Raw genomic sequence first — 26,937 nt, forward strand, 5'->3', positions numbered from 1 at the left:
CTCCTGCCCCCAGGACCTCACATGCCCTGATTTCCTTCTACTTCTCTTACTGCTATTTGGGGATGTGGGAAAGCAATTTTATTTTATAAAAATTTTCAGTATAATAATTTTCATCAAAAAGCACATAGCAGAAGTGTCCAGTGGTAATCCCACGCTCCAAAGTGAAAGCATTCTTTCCCTAGAAGCAAATTATAAGAAGAACCCTAACACATCTGAATTAGATTTTACAAGTTAAGAATCAAAGCAGAAGAAGATAGTTGGATAATTTTAACTTACTGAGTTAAAATATTTTGATTCCATATCCATTCTACAGCTGTGTTATTTTTCGAGTGTCAAAATACCATGTCTTTTTTTTTTTTTTCTTTCTTTTTCTTTTTTGGCTGCACCTGTGGCATATGGATGTTCCTGGGTCAGGGATTGAATCTGAATCACACCTGCGAACTTCACCACAGCTATGCCAATACTGGATCCTTAACCCACTGCACTGGGCCATGGATCGAACCCGAGCTGTCACAGAGAAAACACCAGGTCCTTAACCTGCTGTTCCACAATGGAAACTCCTTCAGAATACCATTTCACCTTTGACTTTGGGTAGAAAAAACTTTTTGATAATATTTCCATTGTGTCCCATCATACATAAAACATAATGTATTTTAATTTCCTCTTTTCTAGGCCACTTGGTGGTTTGCAAACTTTTCGTATTACAAATAAAACTGGTGAAGATCCTCATGCTAACTTTTTAAAACACATAATCTGATTTCCACATGATAAATGAATATATGCAAATCAAAATATAAGAACATTTTTGAGGCTGTTGTTACATTTTGCCAAATTGCTTTGTAAAAGCGTTATTCTTCTATTCATTCCCTGATAGACAATTGCAATGAGCCTTTCCTTCACACCCTGCCAACAATAGAAATTATCTTAGAAAAGCAATTATCACCAAATGTATGGGTTATAATATACCTATTAAAGTAATTTACACTCTTTAATTGTTAGGGAAGCTTAATGTTTTTCAAATGTTTATTAGTCATTCTTTTGCAAATTGCCAGCTTTTCCTTTACCTCTTAGTGTTTGTCATTTTTTATTCAAACAGGAAAACTTCCTTAATAACGAGTATATTAGTGCTTTGCTTGTCATATTTGGCACAGCCATTCCTTTTCCAGTCAATATCACTTAAAATTTTTTCCTCTTGAGTTGTATATATCAGATCAATCTTTTCCTTTATGATTTCTTGGTTGACCTTTTCAGTTTTTTTCCTAATTCTCTTATTGTCTCATTCCTCTTTAAATTCCATAATGTGTCCTGATTTTATTTCATCATTGTACGAGGGCATGGTGTCAAATCACCACTGTCTCTAATTGTCTCCATGGTGGGGGGAGCCTTTTCCAGCTGCAGGGGGCACTGGGGTGCAGAGCTGTCCAGGCTGAGGGCTCTGCTCACAGACAGCACAGGCATTGAGAGAAGAAGCATGTCAAAAACAAAGCTCATCTGCCTGGAATCTCCAAACTGTTTGTTTAGTCCCCAGGCCAAGCCCAGTCTCAGTGCTTCTCTTCCAGGCCCCTTTGTTGTGTGTTTATTAAAGGAAGATCACAGAGAATCTGGTTGTGGAGTGTGAAGGCCCATCTTTGAAGGTGGCTTTCTGAGCTAGAGGACGTACCATGGACTTTTCAGACTGGCCAAAAGGCACTGTTTCCTGTAGTTTCTGTTTGACTCCCATTGCTCTTTGTCAATTTTCCCTTTTTCAGCACTGGTTATGTCACCAAGTACTGTGTCCACTCCTGCTTTATCGGGAAGTTGGAGAATCGCTGAGCCCTGGCCTGGGGCTCAGCAGTGAGCATGAGATGGAGAGAAGGCGAGAAGGCGTGACTAACGCGGCTCTGGACAGGACTGAAGACCAGGTGCAACAGGGTATGTGGGCATGAAAACACCCCATGTAAAACAGAAAATGAAGGGGTCATGGACATCAATAAAGAAGCCAATCTAAGTAATTAGGAAACATTGATTCAGAAGAATGGCTTTGCCTTTCGAGAGCTCTGCATTTTTTTTTTTTTTTCTGTAGAAGAAAAACCCTAAACCCCCACAGAAACAGACTCACAGACGAAAAGAACAGACTTGTGGTTGCTAAGAGAAAGGGGGTGGGAGAGAGATACATTGGAAGTTTTGGATTAGCAAATGCAAACTATATAGATAAACAACAGGGAACAAAGTTCTACTGTAAAGCACAGGGACCTGTATTCAATATCCTATAATAACCATAATGGAAAAAAATATGAACAAAATTTAAATATCTGTAAAGTCATATATATATATATATATGACTAACTTTGCTGTACAGCAGAAGTTAATAGAACATTGTAAATCAACTATATTTTTTAATCGATAAAATTTAAAAAAACTTAGGGTGGAAGACGAGATCCCTAATCCATACTCAGTCATGAAAGATGGTCCTAAATATGCAGAATAAAGAAGTAAAGAGTTTGAAAGCATACTGGCTTTGAAAAAAGAAAGATTTTCCAGAGGCATGTTTTCCACTTTATGTGATTCAGAAGTTATCAAATCAACACAGGCTAAGACTTAGATGTTTTCATTGAAACCAGTGAAGGAATTTAGATCAAAAGCAGAAGGGAAGCTTAAGGATTAGTAGAAGAAGTCAATTAAAAGCTTAAAAAGTGAATCATGGCTAAAATCACCTAAGGCTCACTATGTGGTGACATATATTGACTTGACATATATTAACTCAATTACTTTCAAAATTCCTATTGCTCTTCCCATTTTGCAGATGAACTCAAGGCAGAGTCAGGTTAAGTCATTTTCCAAGGTCATTCAGCTGGAGAATGGCAGAACCGGAATTGGAATCCAGGCTATTTAGTATCAGAGCTGCTGTCCATTACCACAAATTGGAGAATCCTGACCCAGGTCTGGAAAAGCCTAGCTGTCACCTTGGCCATGAACATTATAAACCCTTCTGTTGGAATTTACCTTTTTTATGGTGGGCAGAATTCTACTTTCCAAATGCAAGCCCAGTGACAAAGATTCTCTTCTTGACCAGTGAGATAAATGTCCAACTTTAAGCTCTTAAAATAAATGAAAATAAACCTAAAGAAAGGAAATAGATAATAGCAGATAAATAATAATGAAAGAAAATAGACTGGCTCAACAATGTCAGAAGTGGTTTCTAAATGACCAAGGAAATATACAAACCTTAGTGGAGATTGACAAAGCAAGGAGAGAAAGAGAGAGAGAGATCCATCTTTCATGAAGTGAACAAAATCTTAGAGAAAGAATAACTTTGCAAGACTGTCTCAAAAAGCAGTAGACTCCAGTTGGTCCTATAAGTATTTCAAAACATATCCTACAAACAAAACATCCATCCCAGGTGATTTTATGAGTGAGTTCTACCACAGTTTCAAAGATCAAATCATCAAAGATCAGACTCAAATCACACAAAAGATCAAATCAAATCAAATTGAATTTCACAGTTCAGTCTGCCAGTTCATTGTAAAAGACAGACTTAATTTTGATAGCAAAAGCAAAAGAGATGAGATACAAATATTAAAATCTATTTCACTTATTAAAATAGATATAATTTTCATATAGGAAAATACTGACAATCCAAAACTAAAAGTCTATGAAAAGATAAAGTATATCATGACCAAACTGAGCTTGCCCCGAGAATGTAAGTATGGATTCATTTTGCAAAGTCTACCGTTTTCAATGACCACATTGATTAAAAGACTGTGAATCATACGATCATCACTGATGCAGAAAAATATACAATGAATTCACCACTCTTTCATGATATAAAGGAAGCTTGTAATATCAACCAATTTTCTTAATCTGGTTGTTTACAAACATTATTATTCTAAATGGAAAATTGTAAGCAACATTCTTTTTAAAATTCAGGACCAAAAATTTGTACTTTCACTGCTTTATTGCTTATAACATTATTTTATATTCTAGTCAGGGCAATATTCTAGTCAGCATGATAAAATTAAAAAAATTAAAGCATGAGATTTGAAGAGGAAATAAAGCTGTCATTCTTTGAAAATGATTTGTTTGTGTATGTAAAACAACCAAGACTGTATAGGCAAATAGCTAGAAATGATAGAAGTATTCAATGTACAAAAGTCGATTGCATGTCTATAACTGAAAAACAAACATTTAGAACAGTTGAAAGGAAAGATACCATTTATAATGGCAACACTAACTCTACAGCCCCTTAAGGGTACATCTAAGTTTGCAGGGGCCTCTATATAGAAAAGTACAAATATTACAGAAGCATATAAAAACAACTTAATAAAGGAGAGGTGGGACAAAATGGGATTGATATGAAAGAGATGCAGACCTAGAAAAGTTAAGACAAACTTGTAATTTATGATTTAATGAAGCAGTGGGGGAAATCTGAATGAGGAGAATTTTCTGACTGCTTGATCATTTCTCATTCCCTATCATACCGTTATCCAGAAAAAGCAGTAAATATGTTGTCCTAAGTATTCAAAATACACTTGCTCAGTTTGGATTTTTCCATACGATATTGATTAGATATTAAGGATAACATTTTTTATTTGATTTGATTTTTTGTACCTCAGATTTATAGTATTGTATGAAATCATAATTGCTATTTCATAATATTCATAATATTTCTTCGCTTGGCCTCTAATTTATTTCTTCTTTATTTACACAGCGAGAAATGAACGCCTATGAACCTGTCACCCCATCCAGGATTTAGACCCTTATTGTTAATATACAAAATTCAAACTAGAGATGCAGCAAACCTGTTTTAAAGTACACTCTTTGCACTAGGTATCTGTTACTATTGCTTGCCTAATGTTCCTTGTCCTTTTTCTCTGGGCAGAGACCTGGGGATATTTTTCTTTTACGGAACCTGTGTTCTTTGAAGCTCTATCAGATTGTCAACTCAGATTGCCTCTTGTGCTCACCATAGCTAAGTTCAAAGTTTGACTCAAGTCCAGCCAAGATTTTCTTTTCCAGGAATTTGAACTTAGGAAGAGTCAAATCCTAAGACCAGAGGTCACCCCGAGGGCACTGCCCACTATTTCCTGTTCATGAGTGCCCCCAGACCTGCCTTGGTTCCTGCCTTTGAAAAATGGAGGCTGTATTCTTCCTCTGGCTCTGTGAGAAACTCAATAGCCTTCCAAGAAATGAAGTTCTTTTCTTTAAGTTAGCCCGAATCAATTTCAGTTGCTTGCTTGTCTGCTACTAATAATTAAAGCAACTACTCAATATTGAATTTAATTGTCTACATGACCAATGGCCCAACTTCACAGATAGGTGACTATCTGAGGTCTCTGCATAGGTGCATCAAGCTGAGCCCCTGCTTTTTGACATGCTACCCCACTGAGGAGAACCTAGCCCAGCAAAGCCAGTGTATCCGGCTGGAATCCTTGCACACATCTTTGGTCTTCCTTGAAAGTTTATCAATAGATTAAGATGAAAGATGTGAGAAAAAACACCCACAGTGTCTCTAAAAGCAGATACAATCTACTTGCATAAACCAGATTGCTAGATTTCTATTTCTTAGGTAAAGGTTTTGAGACATGTCCCATGAGGCCGCAGGCTCCTGGAATCCCATATGTAACAATTCTTTCCTCCTTATGGGAAACAGATGGGATTAACAGACTGTTTCCTTGTCTGCTAAAACCAAGCATGGCTCCCCTGTTTCCTCGGATGGCCTGTCTGAGGCAAGGAATGAGACCACATAATGTCTCAAATTTATATTTAAAAAATCCCTTTTTGTATAGAAGCCATTCTTATTTGCTTTATCTGCCTTTGTAAAGCAGCAGGGAAAACCTGCTCTTCAAAGGGGTGAGAGGCATGACTGGGTGCCATCAATGTAACAGTTTTTGCAGGGTGCAAAGTGATGGATTAGAAAACCCCCTTGCCTATACTTTGGAAGAGGTCAGCTGGTTATCCCCTAGAGGCTGCACTGTAGAAAGCAGGCTGACCTGTTTCTGTCCTCATTACCAGGTAAAACCACACCCACTCTGGAGTTCTGGACCTACCAGGCAATTGAGGAATCCTGCTTCAGTGGAAAACTGTCAACAGTACATCTGTGCATGTTAGTGAGTAAATGAATGATAACAAAATTGGTATCTTTGGTCATTAGCCACTGAACCTGTTACACCCCCTTTGTTTTATCAATATCTTTTAGCATTCCTGCATGTGCTTATGATATCATTTACATGTGGAAACTAAAATATGGCACAAATGAACCTACCTTACAGAACAGGAACAGACTCACAGACATGGAGAACAGACTTGTGATTGTCTGTGAGTGTGTGTGGGAGGAGGAGGGAATGGGATGGACTGGGAATTTGGGGTTAATAGATGCAAAGTCTTACATTTAGAATGGATAAGCAACAAGGTCCTACTGTATAGCATAGGGAACTATACCCAGTCTCTTGGGATAGACCATGATGGAAGATAATATAAGAAAAAGATTGTATATATATGTATGATTGGGTACAACAGAAATGGACTCAGCCTGTAAATCAGCTATACCCTAATAAAAATAAAAAAGAATAGTATTAAATATTTGTCTTGTCAAGATAGAAATGCCTACTACCTTTTATTTATCAGCAACAATTGTGGGCATATTTAAATGAGACCTCAAATTACTTTGACCTAAGTAAAGTTAGTAAGGCATTATTCCTTTGGGTTACCAATTCCCTTTCTACTTTTAAATTTATTTTTATTTTTTATTTTTTTTGTCTTTCCTAGGGCCGCTCCCGCGGCACATGGAGGTTCCCAGGCTAAGGGTCCAATCGGAGAGCGGGAGCCGCTGGCCTACGCCAGAGCCACGGCAATGCCAGATCTGAGCAGCATCTGCGACCTACACCATAGCTCACGGCAATGCCAGATCCTTAACCCACTGATCGAGGCCAGGGATTGAACCCACAACCTCATGGTTCCTAGTCGGATTCATTAACCACTGGGCCACGAAGGGAACTCCCCAGTTTCCTTTCAATGTGATTAAAAACCTTCATTTTAATAACCTGTATTAAAGTCAGCAATTGCCAATGTCTGGAAGATATTTCAGGACTGAACTAATTGGTTTTACATTTCCGAGATTTCTCCCATTCTTGATAAATCCTTTCAGATGGATCCTTAACTGGAGATCAATGATATCCTGTGTCAGTTTGCTCAGTAATCGTCTATGCCATTTGTTTCAAGAGTCTTGGACTCATTTAGACTCTCTATAGGCTTGTGATCTATTGCAGACATCAAGTGCTTCTTATGTGTTTGGTTTACCCTTTTCGGAAAAAAAAAATCTTTACTGACATAAAGCAAATCCATGAAAATTTATGAAGTTGTTCTTTTTGTCATGTCGTCAATATTTTACCGCTGGCCTAAAGCACTCCACTTATTTATGGAGGCAGAACTTAAAATGCCCGTTGATAGCAAACAACAAGTTTGTGAGATCAGAGGTCAAAAAAACTTACTTGATGATGGCTCTCTGAGTCATGTCTGTGCCCAGGAAAAGGGCTAAGATAGGCAGGACCATGTGGCTCCTATTATGTGTCTAAACATCTGCTATTTTAAGGAAGTTTAACAACAGAGTATATTTATGATTTTTCATATTTTCCCCAATTATCTTACAAGTATTGCTGTCCGTTCCTGGCTTTATTACTTCTTTGTGTAGACCCACTGACATGATCCTGCAGTCCTTCAAGTTTTAACAGAGCTCTGGGTCCAGAGACCATTTCTGTTCATTATTTCCCTGTTTTTTTGAGCCTTTTCTTTCTTCTAATTATTCACTTTTGTTTTGAATAGTGTCTATGATTTCTTTTTCAAACTTTACAATCATTCCTTAAGCTTCCATCATACACTTAAACTGTCTAACCTTGAATTAACATATTCGACGGCTCTTCAATGAGACACACACTTTTGGAGGCCCTTTGCACTGCAGCAGGTTAAGTATCTGGCGTGGTCACTGCAGAGGCTTGGGATCCTGCTATGCCATGGGTTTGGTCCCTGGCCTGGGAACTTCCACTTGCTGTGGGTGTGGCCAAAATGAGTGAATAAATAAAGTCCTAAAAGATAGAAAAAAACCTGAAACTATACTTTTTATTGATCGTTTTTGCTTACCTAGAGATCAGGGTATCTTGCTTCTGTGATCCACCTGATTTAACAACAGGTTGGTTTTCTGTAGGTGTTAGATGTGGGTATGGCTGGAGGGCATGAGTTAGGCACGGGGCACCTGGATTCTGATCCAACACATTGCTTTTGTCCTGTGGTTCTCTCATTAGTGCCTCGTGGGGTGGTGATTTCCAAAGGCTGGATGATATGTGATGACATCATTGTACAGATGGTGAATGGAATGTGTGCTGTGTTCTGCTTTTAATGCTCATTGAAAATGTGGTGGAGTTAGGTAAATTTTGATAGATGTTACAGAAACGGAAGCTTATTGGGCTCCTTAGACATTTTAAAGGTGTAAAGGGGTCCTGAGATGGAAGAGTTTGTGAATCTCTTTTCTAAACTATTTTTAAAACATTTACTATACAAGTAATTATACAGTAAAAAATGTGGTCTAAATGAATACTTTATATATATATATATTCATATTCTGGTCTAAATGAATATATATAATCTGAAAAGGGGCCCATATTATTTTTTATTATTTTATTCATATAGTTTGCTGAAAAAAGGCATTTGGAAAATCTTCATTTCCTTGATAATCACTTAATCAAAAAAGTCAGAGCCACACTTTGGATGATTTAGTATCCTGACATAAATATTTTTGGGGAATCATTGTTTTGTACTTTAAAATAATTGGATATAGATTTACTTTTAAATTGTTAGTCCAGAGGATGCAAATGAAAGGCATAATTACTGCATATATCGTATTCAGTGATATAAGATAAACTCATCTTTTCTAGTTACTATGGGAATAATTATTGATAAGTGTTCCCTCTCATTTTCATTTTTTCATGAAAACTAAAATGCATTTGCAGAAGCAGAGCTTTTCTCTTTTAATCTGTTGTGTAGAAAGCAATCAAGGGAAAACTAAACAAAAACAAAACCCCCAAACTGGGGATGCCTAAATGATAGGTGAAGTCTATGTCATTTTAAGGCAGATAATTTTTTTTTTCTTTTCTTTTTAGGGCTGCACCTGAGGCATATGGAAGTTCCCAGGCTAGCAGTTGAATTGGAGCTACAGTGGGTGGCCTGCACCACAGCCACAGCAACACGGGATCTGAGCTGAGTCTGAGACCTACACCGCAGCTCACAGCAATGCCAGATCCCCAACCCACTGAGCAAGGCCAGGAATAGAACTCACATCCTCACAGATACTAGCCGGATTCATTTCTGCTGTGCCACAACAGGAACTCTCTGATACATTTTTTTTAATTCGATCATTTAAAATTATATGTAACAACAAAAAGAAAACTTTTTTTAAAAGGTCGGATCTGAAGGCTAGAAAGAATTAAGGATGACTAGCCCCATTGTTAAGAGTGATTTGTAAAGAGAAAAAAATTAAAACTCAAAATAACCTTTTCAACTCCGGTACTGTGGAACTAGGAAGACATCCTAACTAGTGGTTGGAGAGGCACTAGCAATTGGGAATTTAGAATATAATTAGGAAAGTTACATAAAAAATTCCTTGGTATTGATGGAGTGACACACGTTATTCCTGACCCAGGGACAAGAAATGAATAATGTAGATAACAAAGGCGGGTTAATGCCCAGGAAAGATGCCCTTGAGAAATTTAACGACTTGGAAAGATTGTGCAAGATTGTACAGTTCCTTGAAGAGAAAAAAAAAATGGCAATAAAAACAGATTAGAGAGAAAAGATACTCACTGAATATGAAAAATGAAGTAACAGGGAGCTAAATCTCTGGGAGGTAAAAATGAAACCTCCTACAAAGAAGAATCAAGGAAAGTAAATCTCACAATGACCCTTGAGGGGTTTATATCTATAGGTAATTTTGGATGTATATTTATGCTGTTGCTAAACATTATTTTCCTTTCCATTTGCTTTCAAGATCTACAATAGGAAGATTACAATAATTAAAAAAAATATGATCGACGGAATAGCATCAGGGAAAGAAAAGCATGTGTGGTCAGGAAGTCATTAACCTAAAAAGATAAATCTTCAGATTTGTCAGCTAATGATTAATGGAGATAAATGAATTAGTCGGTTATGCAAAAGAAATCCTGCATCCATTTCTGTCATGGTTTACTTGTTTTTCTGGATGTTTCTAGTTTCAGTAAAGTTAATTATTACATCTTTCTTTTGTCTAGTGTTCCGATTTTTTTTTAAGCCTTTGACCTCACTTTTTCTATATGTACATTATAATGAATGCATCAAAAGGGGAAAAGGTTTATAAAATGTTTATAAGGTTTCATTTGTGCCTTAGGAACTAGGATGGGTGCTCTATATGATACAACTTAATCTTTACAAAAATTCATGAGTTACATATAAGTCTCTCTCTCTTCGTTTTTTTTTTTTTCCCTTCCTTTTATTTGGCCGCATCCGAGGCATGCAGACGTTCCTGGGCCAGGGATTGTACTTGAGCCACAGCAGTGACAACTGGATCCCTAACCCGCTGAGCCACTAGGGAACTCCTAGAAGTATCTTTATTATTTTCCAGATGATGCATTGTAAGCATGATGTGCCCAAAATTATATGGCTAGTGAATGTCCAAGCTCAGTTAGTCTTCTTTCCCTGAGGCTGTAGTGATTTCAAAAGCCATTAGTAATCATAATTATGAACATGCGACACTCTGGAACTATCCAAGAAAGATGCAGTAATATTCGGGCTGTCATATCGGTTCAGTTTCAGAAAAGGAGAAATAACTCTTTCCTTAACAATCAACCCACTTGATTTTATTTTACCACTGGTGGTAGAAATAATACAAAATGCTTAAAACGCATGCCTCCTGTCAGCTGATGGCAAAGGGGAGGGGCTTTCCTGAGCTGTGGTGGGCTTTTTCCCTTTGGGAAGGAACTTCAGACCAAGTCTAAGGTCTCAGTGCGGGGGCGGAGGGTGGCGGGTGGAGGGCAGGGGCGGGGGGTACTGAGGTGGGGATGTGATGCTCTCTGGCGGTCCCCTAGGTGGCTGGCTTTTCTCCATCACGCTGGCCCTGAGAGGGCTTTTACAGAAACAGCCCAGCAGCCTACAGCCTTGCCTTCCCTGACTGCTCAGGTAAAAGTACTTCTGAGCCCTCCGTACACAGGCCAATTTTGTTAGAAAGGCTTTTGTTCCCGGAGGAATCGTTAAACAGGACACCTGTGTCACAATTACTCCAAATCGCAGAGTTGCTGGCAGGCATCTCTGCTGTGGTGATTTGCACAGGCGGCGATCAGTGCACTGTAATAAAAAGCAGTGCCACTCAGAGTCACCGAGGGTGGTCACTCCAGTCGAAGAGAACGGGCAGCCTGGGGCACCGTGGAACTGGCTTTAAAATAGGACATTTCCCAGGCTTCACACAAGGTGAATGAATCCAGATCTCTACTGTTCAGTGTGAAAGTTCAGCTTGTCCCGGGCTTCCTCGGACGCAGAGGGGGTGCTGTCTTGGGGACGCCCTGAGAGGACAGGAGCTCTGAATGCAGAGGGACAGTGGGGACGTGGGACGGGACAGCTGGGAGGCAGACAGATCGGGTGGGCGTCCCGCACAAGGCAAGGAGTTTACACTTGACCCTGGATTTGTACTTTAAAAACACCACTCTCTAAAATGTGCCAGATGTGCTGAGGGTGGGGGGAGGGGCAAGGGTAGAGTCAGGGATGCACCAGGAGGTAACTGCGTTCGTCCAGATGAGGAAAATGATGGTGTCCTTGATCAGGACAGAGCCACTGGTGTGGGGATGGGGGTCAGTAAGGGATTTCTGAGATATTTGAAAGACAGACAGAGTTTAATGACTGATTCAGTAAATGGGATGAGGAAATGTGAGGTACAAGATCCATTCCCATCTCAACAAATAACATCATTTATAATTTATTAACAATTTCAGAACTAAAATTTTGTGTATTTAACAGGTAGATGCTGCTGGAATGTAATTAATGTTCTGAATTAGAGGAAGGGGGAAGGTATTCTATTTTTAATTATCTAGGAAGGTATCCTGTAGTTTTTTGCACACCCCAACCAATACTACTGTTGATTCATATTACTATTTTCCTTTATTTAATTTTCTTCTTTTTTTTTTTTTTTTGTTCAAGAGAGGTTAGTCAGCATCCTTGATTTTGGAGATGCATTCTGGGTCACCATTGTGAGCCCTTCACAGACTCCCAGTGACCCCAAAAGCTATACTGTGGCTATATTGTAGATGTTGCCGCAAAGATTCAAATGTCAACGTATTATTGTTATGGCGCAGGTAACCCTAATGCCCACTAAACAGCTTATTTAGAATATTGCAATTTTCTCATCATCTGAAATTTGTATATTCTGGTTTCTTTTTATACAGCTTAATGGTAGGGGAAGGGATTTCTTAGGGCTTCTACTTCCCATAAAAAGTAGATAAAAGGAATGAAAAGATAATTCATAAAAGAACTCCTTAAAGTATTTCAAAAATACTTCAACCTTACTTTATAACAAAAGAAATTAAAGTTTAATAATGACATAGGATTTGGACACGTAATATTGGAACATAATTTAAAAATAAGAATATCTTATTCTAGCAAAAGTGTGACAAAATGGATACATTTCTGATATGAGTACAAATTGGTGTAAGCTTTATGGAAAGTAATTTGGTAGTGTGTATTGAGAGGCTTTAAAATGATCCTCTCTTTTGACCAATAATTCCACCTGTCTAGAGAAATAATCCAGAACATAGCAAAATATTTAGTAACATTTGATTTGAGAGTTAGTTATAATTGCACAAATCTGGAAATAGTCAAAATGTCTGTCAATTGAAAAATATTTGATGAAATAATTGAAATTGCAGAATACCAAATTATAGATATCAGTTAAGATATGCAAGCACAGTATTATAGAGTATTGACAGTGTATTTCTGTAGATTCACATCATTGAAATAAACACATGCTACTTTTACCTGCCAACAAAACTGTTTTTAGAAAGCAGTGAAGTCATACAATCTTGTATTTTGAGGAAACAATTTCCATCCACTGTATGTATGCCTGTATTCTTGATGATTTATATAGATTTCAGCCTTTATCTAAAGATTGACAGCTTTTTATTTTTAAACTTAATCGAATTGAGGGAATCTGATAATTTTGCCATGTCCTTTCTAATGCATCCTTCTGGTCTCTGTTTTACAGAGGACAGAAGACCAACTTACATTCCCTGGGTCCCTTGCAGCTATGTACGTGCCTGTGACCAAGGAGGGTCCTCCATCAGATGCACCTGCTGAGATGGGCAGGGGGCGTGCAGCTGGGCAGTGAGGTGGGTTCTTTCATAACCCTGGTGGCAGAGGGACCTGGCTTGTCTGGGTCACCTTGGTGACACTTCAGACACCCAACCTCAGAATCACATGACCTCAGCCACCACAGAAGTGTGCTCACCAGAAGAGCCCTATGCTATTAAAGGAGCATTTTTCTTGGCCCTCCTGAAGAGTCTGAGTCATCTAACATTTAAAATCAATCCCTTTCTTTAAATAGGCTGCTTATATGTGGAATCTAAAAAAAGTGATATAAATGAACTTTTATACAAAACAAAAATAGACTCACAGACGTAGAAAACACACTTATGGTTACCAAAGGGGAAGGGGAGCAGGGGGATAAATTAGTAGTTTGGGATTAACAGATACACACTACTATATATAAAGCAGATAATCAACAAGCACCTACTGTATAGCACAGGGAATTGTACTCAATATTTTATAACAATCTATAAGGGAAAATAATCTGAAAAAGAATATGTATATATACGTACATGCACACATATCTGAATCATTTTGTTCTACACCTGAAACTAACACAACCTTGTAAGTCAACTATACTTCAATAAACTGAAGAAAGAAAGAAAATAGCTGGGTAAGGATCTTGCTGCATTTCCCATAGACCTGACCTCCTTAATTAGGGTCATGCCGGCAGGTGGTCTCATCAGGTCTGTACAAGCATTGCAGAGGACACTGCTCCCACTGAAGCAAGTAGCATTTCTCTGACACTTTCTCATGGCTTCTTTAGCCTGACTGATGCATCTTTTCCTGCCAACGACCCCACCCTTCTCTGTCCGGACATTCACGTTTTCTCCCTCTTTGCTGAGCATTCTCTTTGTGTTCTGTTCTCGGTGTTCCTGTGTGTATTGCCATTGGCCTGGAATACCCTGGCCTCTGTCCCCCAACCTCAACCACCCTTCTAGTCTCACCTGTCACCTTGTCCTCCATGGAAACTTTCCTGACTCCATCAGAGCTTGGTGATTATACAACATCTGGCTGTTTCTGGCCCTTCAATCAACCAAGATGTTTGGACCAGTAATGTTGACTAGTTTCGTGTTGCAGGCGAATTCTGGAGTGTTGCCCGTAGTCCAGTTTCTCTTAGACCTTTGTGTTTTCCTGTAGTATTCTCCTTGTGGTACATCTCTCAGAGTTTTGATACACACCCAGGCCATCCCCTTTCCTTAAATACACTATTACCATAAATGACAATGATTCATTCATGTACTTGAAGAATATTCCAGTAGAAGTTATATTAACCAGAAGGTTGGGTGTGTGTGTGTTATGATCTGGTTATTTAGATTTTCAGGTTAGTTGAGAGAGAGGTGAGAATCCTTTTTTTTCCATCTTTAACTGGGAGAAGTTCCCTAAAGTGCATTATCTCCCTTCCCAGCCTCAGGAAAAGCACTCGAGAGTGTGTGTTGCCGGGACCCATTCTAGTGACGCCTTCTGCTGTGTCTGCAACTGGAAGTGATTTCACTCTCTGGGTCCTCATAGTCTCTTAGGACCATTATATGATGTTGCCTTATTTTTTCCTGCACAATTAAACCTAACATTCAATTATAAATTGTCATAGCACACAAAGAGCTTCTCCTTTTTTAACTTTTATATTCCCTACTGTGCCTGGCATAGAGTCTTGAACGTAAGAGGGATCAAAATGTTAGTTAACTAAAATGAGACTCAAAGAATACAAAAAGTCATCATTTTGAATATCAGAATCAGATTTTTAAAAAAATTTTTTTAAACTTTTAATTAATTTATTTATTTTGGTTACCAGGGTAAATGGAGTTCCCAGGGCATATGAAGTTCCCAGGCCAGGGATCAGATCCTAGCTGCGGTTGTGACTTATATCGCAGCTGCAGCCACATAGGATCCGTAACCCACTGTGGCAGGCCAGGGATTGTACCTGTGTCCTAGTGCTCCCAAGATGCCACTGATCCCCTTGCAACACAGCAGGAACTCCAGATTGCTTTTTTAGAGGTTATAGTTTTTGTTTGTTGGTTGGTTTGTTTTAAGGGCCGAACCCACAGCATATGGAGGTTCCCAGGCTAGGGATCTAATCGGAGCTACAGCTGCCAGCCTACACCACAGCCATAGCAATGCCAGATCCAAGCTGCGTCTGCAACCTACACCACAGCTCATGGCAATGCTGGATCCTTTACCCACTGAGTGAAGCCTGGGATCAAACCCGAAATCTCTTGGTTCCTAGTCGGATTTGTTTCCTCTGCGCCACAGCAGGAACTCTAAGGCTATACTTTTTGAGGTTAAATTTGTAGTGTTCCCAAGACAAATCAACAAGAATGTGACATTAAAATTTCATTATGAGCTTATTTTAAAATAATTTGATGTTCTTCCTTAGAAAAATGAGCCAAATTAATTCCATTTAATTGAATGTTTTTGTTACTTTTTTCCTAACAGATTGAGATTTTTATTATATTATTACTAAACTTTTCCCATGACAAAAATCATAAATATTTTAATTTCTAACATTTTATCACCATTAATTATTCTTAATCTGATCTGTTTTAAAATGAAGTTCCCATTGTGTTACCACTCAGCAGTAGCAAATCCAACTAGTATCCATGAGAATGTGGGTTCGATCCCTGACTTTGGTCAGTGTGTTAAGGATCTGACGGTGTCATAAGCTGTGGTGTGTGGGTCACAGATGTGACTCAGATCCTGCAGTTTCTGTGGCTGTGCCATAGGCTGGCAGCTGCAGCTCTTATTTGACCCCTGGCCTGGGAACTTCCATATACTGCAGGCGTGGCCCTAAAAAAAAAAAAAAATTCGCAGATATACTTTATATATTTGAAAGATTCTTTATTATATATATATATATATATGTATTTTTTTTTTTTGCAAATAGTGATACCTTAAAGCCTTTGTGTGTATATATATATATATATATATATATATATATATATATATATATTTTTTTTTTTTTTTGTCTTTTTGCCTTTTCTAGGGCTGCGCCTACAGCATATGGAGGTTCCCAGGCTAGGGGTCAAATCGGAGCTGTTGCCACCGGCCTACACCAGAGCCACAGCAACTGGGGATCCGAGCTGCATCTGCAACCTACAGCACAGCTCATGGCAGTGCCAGATCCTTAACCCACTGAGCGAGGCCAGGGATCGAACCCGCAATCTCATGGTTCCTAGTTAGATTCGTTAATCACTGAGCCATGATGGGAACTCCCAAAACCTTTGTCTACTTTGCATACTGGATTTGCTTTTTTTAAAGCATGAGCTTTAGCTGAAAGATGTGCCATCTAGATAAACTATCACTTAGCTTTCTTTAATATTAAAACATTTAATAGAAAATGTTGTGAGATTGAAGCAACATATTAAACATTTCTTTGAATGGTTTCATAATCCTTGATCTCCTTTCTAGAACACCAAGAAATACTTGCTGTGATGAGCATGGTAAGGAATAGAGTGACTGGGCAAGAACCATCAGCAGATGAGTTAAGTGCTATGTGACCAATGGGCACATACCCTGTAGGAAATGTCCTGGAAATGAGAAAACCTTGCTGCAAGCTGGAAGTAGGTGAAATGGCAATGACAACATCTACACCTGTATCATAAAGTTGTGGTTATACAGTAAGAATAAAAAAGGTGATATACTTGAAAATATGACAATACAATAAAAAAGGGTTGACCTTTAAAGTTTTACTTTTAAAAATATTTTCACAGGTACAAGCACATTTATGTCATATGATGATCCTCTGAATTAGCTAGGGTAAGTTTTTTACTTTCTACTTTATTAACGTGAAACATGTGAAATGGCTCATCCAAGCTTGCTTGGAAATGGTAATTCAACGAATAGAAAAGTATTTAACTGTATCGAATTCTCTTTCTGTAATATTACATGATCTACCTTTTTATATTAATAATAATGATTAGTAATACACACACATAACACACTGGTATAACCACATCCTGACCGTAGTTCATTACAGAGTATGTAGATTAGAGTTCTGGGAACAGTGGTTGGGGCTGTATGACTGCTCATGGGTGATAGCCTGGCTCTGCGGACAATAAAACCCTGCTGTTTGTAGTGCACATCCATTCTTGTGGTGTAAATACTTTCAGGAGGGTTGATTTCAAGTTACCTGTGACCACAGAGTAGGCAGTTGTGACTGAGCACACTGGATGCTCACAAAAACAGAGGAGTTTGTTGGCCTCTGGAGGGTACACCAGACTCTACCCCCCGGGGAAGACACACAGGACACATCTTATATGAGCACAGATGAAGAGAGGAGATGTCTTTTAGGAAGGGAGATGCTCAGGGATCTCACTAGCGTCATGGGTGCTCCTGATGGAACAAAGTTCCCCACCTTGATCCCAGGGGAGTGGAGGAGCCAGACAGCTGGGACACAGACCCTAGGGACAAAGACCCTCTTCCTAGAGGTCCATATTCTTCTCCCCACCCCAGTTCCACTGGCACGTAATTAACAATAAACAGGTATCTATTTAAAGTGTACAATGTGATGGTTTTACATACGTATATACGTTGTAAAGTGGTCACCACAATCAGGTTCACTAACACACCCATCTCCTCGTAGAGCTGTCTGGATTTTCTTACTCAGTTTCTCCCTTCCTCCTTCCCTTCCTTCCTTTCTTCTCTTCTTCTTCCCCTTCTTCTTCTTCTCCTTCTCTTTCTTTTGTTAAGTCTTCAGGTCCTTTCTTAGCAAATTTTAAATATACAAGATAGCACTGTTAACTGTAGTTACCATGCCATACCTTTCTCAGAACAGATTCCTCTTATAAATGAAAGTGTATATGCTTGAACCAACATTTCTCTCCAGTTCCCCCACTTCCCAGCCCTTGGCAGTCATCATGCTACTCTTTGTTTCTTTTTGAGTTTGACTTTATTATTGTACTTTTTAAATTTCGCTTGTTAAGTGACACCATATACGATTTGTCTTTCCCTGTCTGGCTTATTTTACCTAGCATGATGCCCTCCTCAAGGTCTGCCCGTGTGGTCACAAATGGCAGGATTTCCTTTCTTATGGCTGAATCATTTGCATTGCGTATGTACATCACACTTCTTTATCCATTCATCACTGGATGGACACTTAGTTTTTTTCCCGGTCTCAGCCACTGTGGATAATGCTTCAGTGAACATGGCGGTGCAGGTATCTTTTGTGTTGGTGTTCTCCTTTTCTTCAGATAAATACCCAGAAGTGGGATTGCTGGGTCCTGGGGTAGTTCTATTTTTAATATTTGGAGGACCCTCCACACTGTTTTCCTTAGTGACTGTACCAACTTAGACTCCCACTAATAGTGCAGAAAGTTTCCCTTTTTTCCACATCCTCACCAATGCTTTTTATCTCCTGTCTTTTTGGTAAAAGCCATGATAACATACATGAGGTGATATCTCAGAGAAGGGTATGTTTAGTTAGCATGATGTATTTGCTGAAGAATTAGATGTAATCTCTTCATAAACATCATGGGCAGACTGTTTATAAAAGGGAAATTTCTGGGTTGTCCAGAAGGTGAATGTTTAATTCTTTGAGAGGAGGCTCAAGCTGTCTGAATTATGGCAGTTTCCCCCTCTTCTTCAAGGCCAAGGGTGAGAGCTATAACGGGTCAAGGCCTGGGTCCTTTATTCTGAAGTCAGTCTTTCTGGTCAGCAGCACTGGTCATGTAAGGGATGTGTGTGTGTGTGTGTGTGTGTGTGACACATGCCTCTCAAGGTCATTGTGAGGTTAATCCTGCATGTGAAACATTTAGTGCAGTGCCTGCCACAGTGACGGGAACAGTGCGTCATTCATACCAAGTCTAAGAATTCTAATCAGATGTTCTCAGAGAGTTTTTTCCTCCAATGATGCTAAATGTCAAAAATCAGTTCTTTCTTAATATACCCAATTGATTCCCATAGTTTCTGGTTTCTCACTTTAGTTTATTGAAAGGAATCTATTGCTAAATCCATTAAAAAAGAAACATTCCAAACTTGGGCAAAATAACAGAATCACATACGCTACCTAGCTGTTAATAATTTACCACAAATCTAAATGTATTAGCTATTCCTTAGATAGTATGTATTATTTATGGGGTCTTTCCCCTTTGGTGGACTACAGCTGTGCTATTAATTTTTAATAAAATTGTGAAAATTTAAATAATTCTTAAAGCTAGGTGAATAAAAAGAGAACAATCTCTAGAAAACACTATTACAATATATTCTGTTTTTAGGAGCAGATTTACCATCAATTCTAAATATCAAATATCAAAATGAGTTTAAAAAGCATAGTTGGGACACATCATACATCCAGTCTCTCCAAGTAAACTTAGAGCTTATTTCTAGCTGTTAGAAAACCCACATTTTCTGCCTTTAAAGAAGCAGCCAGGAACTGAATATTTATGATCCTGATGCTGCCCCGCACTTCTGTGTTTTCCTCAGGGCTTTTACTCAGCCCGGAGGAGATGTGGAAACTGCCACTCTGCAATCTGCCAAATGCTAAAACTATTTCTCCCAAAATGCAATCAGAAATTATCTTAGCATTAAAATGCATAAGTTGGAGAGATCATGAAAGGAAAAGTTCAGTAGCTTCAAGGAGTTATTAACAAGGCTAACTCTCCATTTACTGGCTCTTGCCAGAAAGCACCCCCTCAGGCTTGCACAAAGGATAGGTGCAAGTTTCAGGTTCGAGGTTTGAGGAGGTGTGAGTGTGTGAGTGTGTGTGTGTGTGGGGGGTGGGGGTGGGTATATGCATGCAGGGGGGTGTTCCTTTTTGTAAATTAAGAGCAAAAAAATCTATGAAATATAGATCTTTTAAAGGAAGTTTCTGCTTCAGTCATAAGATAAACAAGGACGGGGGTATAACACACAGCATGATGGCTCCACTTACACTGCTGTGTGATATATTAGGTATGATACATAGGACTGTGTTAGGACAGTAAATCCTGAGAGTTCTCATCACAAGGAGAAAAATGTTTTCCTTTTCTTTGTATTATATCTACATCAGCTGATGGGTGTTAGCTGAACCAATTGTGATCGTCATTTCACAACATACGTAAATCAAACCATCATCACCTTAAACTTACATGGTGATGCATGTCAACTATATCTCAATAAAAGTGGAAAAAATTTAAAAAATGAAAAAAACCCAACAGAACAAAACAAAAACAAATGAAGTTTCTGCTTCTGCAGATCTTGATGTGAGAAGAAAAAAAAATTATATGTATACATTGAGTTAGAGTCAACAAAACTGGCTTTAATTATCAGACTTGTCATTTATTTACTGGCTTCATCACCCTGAATTGATCACCTGACTTCTCAGAGCCACTGCCTCTTACCTGGAAAAAGAGGATTGTGATGTTATCTGCGCTGCAGATGGTAACATGACAATGTGAAGCTCTTGTAAGAAACTGTTAAATTACTATGTTTTTATTATGCGTGTAAGACTGAAATGGAAATAAAACACAAATAATACTATCTTGACCACAGAGGTGGGGAGGTCCACAAACAACAACAAAAAAATATAGATGATTTAAAGTGCACTGACTTTTTTTTTGGTAATTAAGTGAACATGTAGATATTTTGAGTTAAGTTACAATATAATATAGAAGCATCATTTTTAATAATTCCCCACTTTAATTTTTTAATTTTAATTTTATTGGAGTATAGTTGATTCAGGGTACAGCAAAGTGATTCAATTAAACATGTACACATATCCATTATTTTTTCAGAATCTTTTCCCATAGAGGTTATTATAGAATATTAAGTAGAGTTCTCTGTACTATACTCACTACATTGTAAATTAACTCTATTCCAATAAAATTAAAATAAAAAATTAATTTGGGGAATTAGTAAAATGATGCTTCTATACTGAAATTTAACTCGAAATATCTAAATGTACATTTAATCACCAAAAAAGAGTGCACTGAAAAATGCATCTACGATTGGATCCTTTGAAGAAAAAAATTCATTCCTAGAGGGGCACAGAAATTCAAAGGACAGTAGAGAACAATGTGTCCTATTTCTGTGTTTAGGAATGGGGACAGTTCAGTCACTTAGGACTTGGATGCACAAGATTTTGGTAAAGTAAAAGAGGAAATAAGTGTTTATAGTGTTTCCTTCCAGTGTTAGCAGGTCTCTTCTACAGAAATTTGCTTGTGCACCCCGTTTTATTAAAATTGTCATGTAGGTAACTTGCATTCTTGCCTTCACATCTGATGAATATGTTTGCAGAATAACATCATTGTGTGTATATTCTTTTGGAGAAAATAGTACTACAGAACAAAGCTCCAGAGCAGACCAGGGCATTGTCTGCTCTCACCTCTGATGTGCGTTTGTGCATGTAAATCACCTGGGGACCCAGTTAAAATGAAGGCTCTGATTTAGTGGGTCTGGGTGGGACGTGATGTTCTGCTCAGGTGATAGGATGGTGCAGGACCATGCCAGAGGAGGAGGGACCCTGGAGGAGAGGACCCCAATAGTCCACCCATCCTCAGCCAGAGGAGGCAGCTGGTGAACCGTGGAGGCTGGTCGGCTGGTGGTTGGCATAGTGGGTACCTAAGATCATGGGCATGATGGGCTCCTGTGAGGGGAGGCTTGATTTGCTCCAGAAAGTTAATATCCACAGGATTAAATCTGATAGAGGGTGGTGTAATCATTTGGGCTATCTGTCAAGATTCTACTGTGAATTTGGGGAGTTAGAGCATCTCTCTGGGGAAACCTAAGCAAGGATGGTGCTGTGTTTACCCTCTGACTCTTACTGGATAGTCAGGAGCATCTGAGCCTCAGAGGGCAGGTTGCCTATTGACCCTTGCACCTGGGACTGGCCTGGAGATTAGGGATAGAGACAATGTGAAGCCAGAAGCATATGGCCCACCCAGCCCCCAACCCTATTCCCTCACAGGTCATGAAAGCAGTAAGGACAGTTTTTTAAGAAGTTGCCTAGCTAACTTATAGAAAGGGTTAATTTTTATTTATCTCATCATAGGCTCAGAAAGAGAATTCACTCTGAATTTTAAAATGTGGAGCAGCGGCAGGGTGAGGACAGGGAGATAGGTGAATGAGAAGTTCACAAAAGAGCTGGTCTGAGAACTGGAGCAGAGTGGCTGAGAAGAAAGCTCCGTCTCTTTTTCTGGGGTGTGGAGCATTTGGCACAGCCCAGTTGAGAGTTACAGATGCTGGGTTTTATTCTGGTTCCTCTGGTAATGAATTCCAGCTTAGTCTTTTCTTTGTGCCTTTGTATATCACAGTAATAGATGTTCCCATAAGCCTGAGTAAACAGATAGATGGATAAAGAGACTGGGACTAATGAAATGGGACCGGATTTCCCATAGATCTGTCCTGAGTACTGTACTGGCTCAGACTATCATTTTAGCAATTGAGACATCTATAATTGAGTAGAAATGCCTGGGGAAAACAAGTGAGCAAATGCCAACTATTAGTTAGATTTTATTTTTTATTTTTTGGCCACCCCCGCAGCATGTGGAAATTCCAGGGCCAGGGATTGAACCTGTGCCATAGCAGTGACAACGTCTGATCCTTAACCTGCTGCACCCCTAGGGAATACCTAGATTTTAAATTAATAAATAAGATTTACTAAATGACTTGCTTTGGTATTTCATTATCCAGATTTTTAAAAGCCTCATCTACTTTAATCTTGTGGAATTTTTTGCTTCCATTTCTGCCCTTCTTTTCACCTGTTTTCTGCCTATTTATGGTGATTTTCCACAGTATTTTCACATATACATCTGAAACCTTTGTAAACTCAATTGTTGGACTATATACTAAGGCAATATCTTAAGTTCTGTAGGAGCTAACAGTTTAGTCAGGGAGATACACATGTACAGGTCACTGCATTATAAATGAATAAGTATTGTGAACTAAATAATTTTCTTTATGAACAAAAAGGAATTAACTTCAACCTAGAATGAGCAGGAAGTCCTAGAGTAATTCGTTTGTTACTAGTTGTTTGAGAAAATGGGTAGGATTTTGAAGAGTAAGATCGTTTCAGCTGGAGAAAGCATGATGCAAGGCCTAGAAGTTAGATGATGAATTATGTGTGTGGGACCTAAAAGTAGCTCAGGGTGACAGAAACTTAGAACATTCAGAAGAAAAGATTGACAAAGAAGACAGAAAGTATTCCCAGAAAGCCTAAATGCAAATTTAAAATTTCAGGTAGTATTTGGCAGATACTAGGTTGCTACTGAATGGTTTGAATCAGAGAGTGACATGATTGAAGAACAGAAACATGTCTGGTGAGAAGGATGGATACTGGGTTCTTTCCAGGCTTTGCCTATGATGAATAAAGCTTTTAGGAACATTCACATACAGGTTTTTTGTGTGAACGAAAGTTTTTGTTTCTCTGGGACAAATACCCGGAAGTGTAATTGCTGGATGTTATTAAGTGCATGTTTAGTTTTTATAAGAAATGTCAAATTATTTTTCAGAGGGGCTGTGCCATTTCTCATGCCTATTGGCAAAATGTCTGAGTGACCCAGTTTCTCTGCCTCCTCACCAGCAGTTGATATTAATCACTATTTTTTATTTCAGCAATTTTGATACAAGCGCTATCATAGAATTTTGCCAGTAAATATAAAGTGAAAGCATAATTGTAATGACTGTAATATTCCATTTAAATGTGGGAACTAACATTTCTTCGATCATTTTCAAATGGATGGGAATTCAGAGTTTTTTTCCTACTGTGCTAAACAGCAGTCTGATAAGCAAACATCTACTTGTGTTTGGTTATCTTAACTGATTAAATTCCTAGGAGGAGGAAGGCTGATGTGTTCTTTTATTTTTTATGGCCTTTGATAGCTCAGCATTTGATCTGGAAGTCAGAGACTTGGGTTTGGAAATTGATTCTGTCAATAATACCTATATAGTTTTAGGCATGTTGTTTAATCTCTCTGGATTTTAGTTGCTCTCTATGTAAAAAGGAGATGATATTTGTTTGTTGGTCTCATGAAATTGTTGAAAGTGCTAGTTATAATATTTTGTATAATGTCACACCAGAATCTTACATATACTTACTAAATACAAGGTCTTCCTAGATTGAAGGAAGCACACAATGCTTTGAACATAATAGATGAAAGTACACTTATAGAGTTTACTTCATGCACCAAGTCTGACCACTGTGTTGGGCAACAGCACATTGAGAAACATCTTGGACTCAGCAGGAAAGATGCTCAATCTGTGACACCTGCAATGGCTTCTTCCCAGAAGTGAGTGGGTAATAGAGGATGGAGAAAGACCAGTCCTGAGCAAGGGGTATCACAGAGCATATCGGGAGAGGTGATCAAGCTGGAGCCATCTGCCTTACCCTAAACACATACAGAAGGGCATGTAGAAGCCTGCAATACCTGGAATGCAGAGAGTTTTTCCCAAAGGTGACCCTGGGGTCAGAGGATGCAAATTATTCTACCTCTAAGGTGAGATGGTGTTTGATTAGCTGAATATATAGAAGTTATAGAAACTCAAAAACTGAGAACGTTTGATGTCTTGCTTAAAATATGGTAAATATGTAGAGGGCATTCCTTAGCCATGACCCTGCATGTGTCTAATTGATACACATGTGGAATACATCATCCGTTTTCATGATCAGGGCATTATCGTTATTATTATTATTTTTAGTGGGTTCGGTTTTCAATATTGTATGGGTCCCACTGTCACTGGTATTCACCTGACTCCACCAGGCCATGCAAACAGGAGTGAGCCACCCGTAAGAGAGTTGGACTGTGTTCAATCTTTTCTTTGTCGCCTTCCCCCAAATTCCTCTGGCCTCTCTCACATTGAATATCTACAATTATTCAAAAGTTCACTTGGTTTCTTCTTACTTTTCCATGACCTTGATTTCTCCCTCTTATGGACCCTAATATGTTTTATTTACTTAGCATTTAATCATACACATTTTTGGGTTATCTAATTCGCTGCGTTATTACTTAATATTCCATATAAGCCTTTTAAACAAATCTATGTGACCAAATTTAAAGGTTCTTGACAGCAGACCCTGGTTTAAGATTGCTTGTATTTCCCAGCATCTAAGTTAGACCCTGTCCAGTAGCTGCTAAATAGATGTTAATTGAATAAATGTCTGTATACACAGATGTATGCCTATGAAATCGTGAATGAATGAGCTGTATTTGGAAGTCAAGGATCTAGAGATACAAGGCTGTCAGACTCAATAATATCTGATGGTTTATATAATGAACTGCTTTCCACTTAGGAACAAAAATTGCTTAACTCAGTTTTAAAGGTTGTGATCTTGTTTGCTGGGTTGTTAAGCTACTGAAACAACATAGTGGTTTGGGGGGAGAAAGATTTATCTTCACTTCTAGCCATTTTTGTAAAGAATGGACACCTATTTGCCTGTCTTTGGGGATTCACCAGAAGTTGAATGAGCTGGCCTTGCAAAGTTGGGGGTCGAATTGCATGATTTCTGTTTCGGACAGATGAGTGAATTCATGACTTGGGCAACAATTTATCTCCCAGAATTCACAAGCATGGGCTCTGTGTAATGCCTACATGTTAAACTGGTAACACAAAAGTAAGCCAAACCTGCTTCCACCGATTTGTCTTTAAAATAAAGACTAATGTCCTCAGTTAGTTGGTAGGTTTTTTTTTTTTTTTTTTGTTTTTTTTTTTTTTGTGAAAAACCATCTAATCTGCTTGGTTGTGGCCAGTTTTTCACTAACTGCTTCATGCTATTTAATTTATGTCAATGATTCAGCAGCTAACTAAATTCTTCAACAGAATATAAACTGTGACATTTTCCCTTCCTGTTTCTGACTATAATACCTTTGCTTAGAAATTGTTTTGTACTGTGTAGTTCTGACCAATTGACAAATAATAAGATCTGTGATCTTTGCTAGTAAAGCACTGAGATTACTTTTTCATGGATTTCCAACAAAAATAAATACAAATCATTTTCCAAGGGTCAGTGTAGAAAGTGATTTTAGTTAAAAGAATTTTTGTACACAATTTGACACATTGATTTAAACAACTGACATGGTCCTATTGGTTGCCAACAGTTCCAACTGGCAAAGTATTTTAATACTGCCTTGCAAGGACATTATCAAATAAAACCTATACATATAAGAGAAGGACATCTGCCAGCTCTGGGATCTGGACTCTGCCTCACACTGAGAATGTGACCACAGAATGTTATCCTGAGAAACAGAAGTGCCCCTTTGGGGACAGAGCAGCAGCCACAGCCTCTCCCTTGGAGCTGTGTTTCTTTGGCTCTGACAATGTTTGGCTGGATTAGGTCTCTCTCTTCGACCAGAATCTCTCAATACACCCCAAATTGAGCTAATGAGAGGAAGAAGCATAGGAAACAGGTTCATAGCCTGTTTCACACTTTGGGGAATGTTTTCTTTTTGAACCTCATTTCCTTCAACTGGAACAGGTTAGAAATACCTATCATGTAGGGTGGTGTGTTTAAGAATTAAAGGCAATAGGATGAATATCAACTTTATTGTATAGGAGGGACTCAGATTTTTTTCCCTCTAATTTCCCTCCCTTAGCTCTTGGGGAACACATTCAGACAGGATATCAAACTAAAATCTCTATTTGTAAAACTTTGTGGAATTCCACCAGGTTAAAATGATTTTAATG

At 38.5% G+C, this 26,937-nt stretch overlaps 1 protein-coding gene and 1 long non-coding RNA gene across 23 annotated transcripts in view; one reads left to right on the forward strand and one right to left on the reverse strand.

Annotated features, from left to right (window-relative positions):
* The window catches only part of LOC110256614 (uncharacterized), a 132,629-nt gene extending 115,602 nt beyond the window's left edge, over positions 1-17,027 (forward strand). Inside the window, exons 3-6 of one of the 2 annotated variants that reach the window (XR_014826555.1) lie at positions 1,749-1,911; positions 5,992-6,086; positions 13,247-13,370; positions 16,753-17,027. This is a non-coding gene — a long non-coding RNA (uncharacterized LOC110256614). Of the gene's footprint in view, positions 1-1,748; positions 1,912-5,948; positions 6,087-13,246; positions 13,378-16,752 lie in introns of those variants that run through there. The other variant, XR_014826556.1, reaches the window with a different exon arrangement.
* GALNTL6 (polypeptide N-acetylgalactosaminyltransferase like 6) overlaps positions 1-26,937 on the reverse strand; it is a 1,215,026-nt gene that overhangs the window by 304,904 nt on the left and 883,185 nt on the right. The gene's annotated exons all lie outside the window — the stretch shown is intronic.

The sequence above is a fragment of the Sus scrofa genome, chromosome 14 (assembly GCF_054392235.1).
Source record: "Sus scrofa isolate SSC_HxYL_T2T_F1_AM1 chromosome 14, Sscrofa_HxYL_maternal_Yorkshire_Landrace_v2.0, whole genome shotgun sequence".
In the NCBI taxonomy this organism is placed as follows: Eukaryota; Metazoa; Chordata; class Mammalia; order Artiodactyla; family Suidae; genus Sus; species Sus scrofa.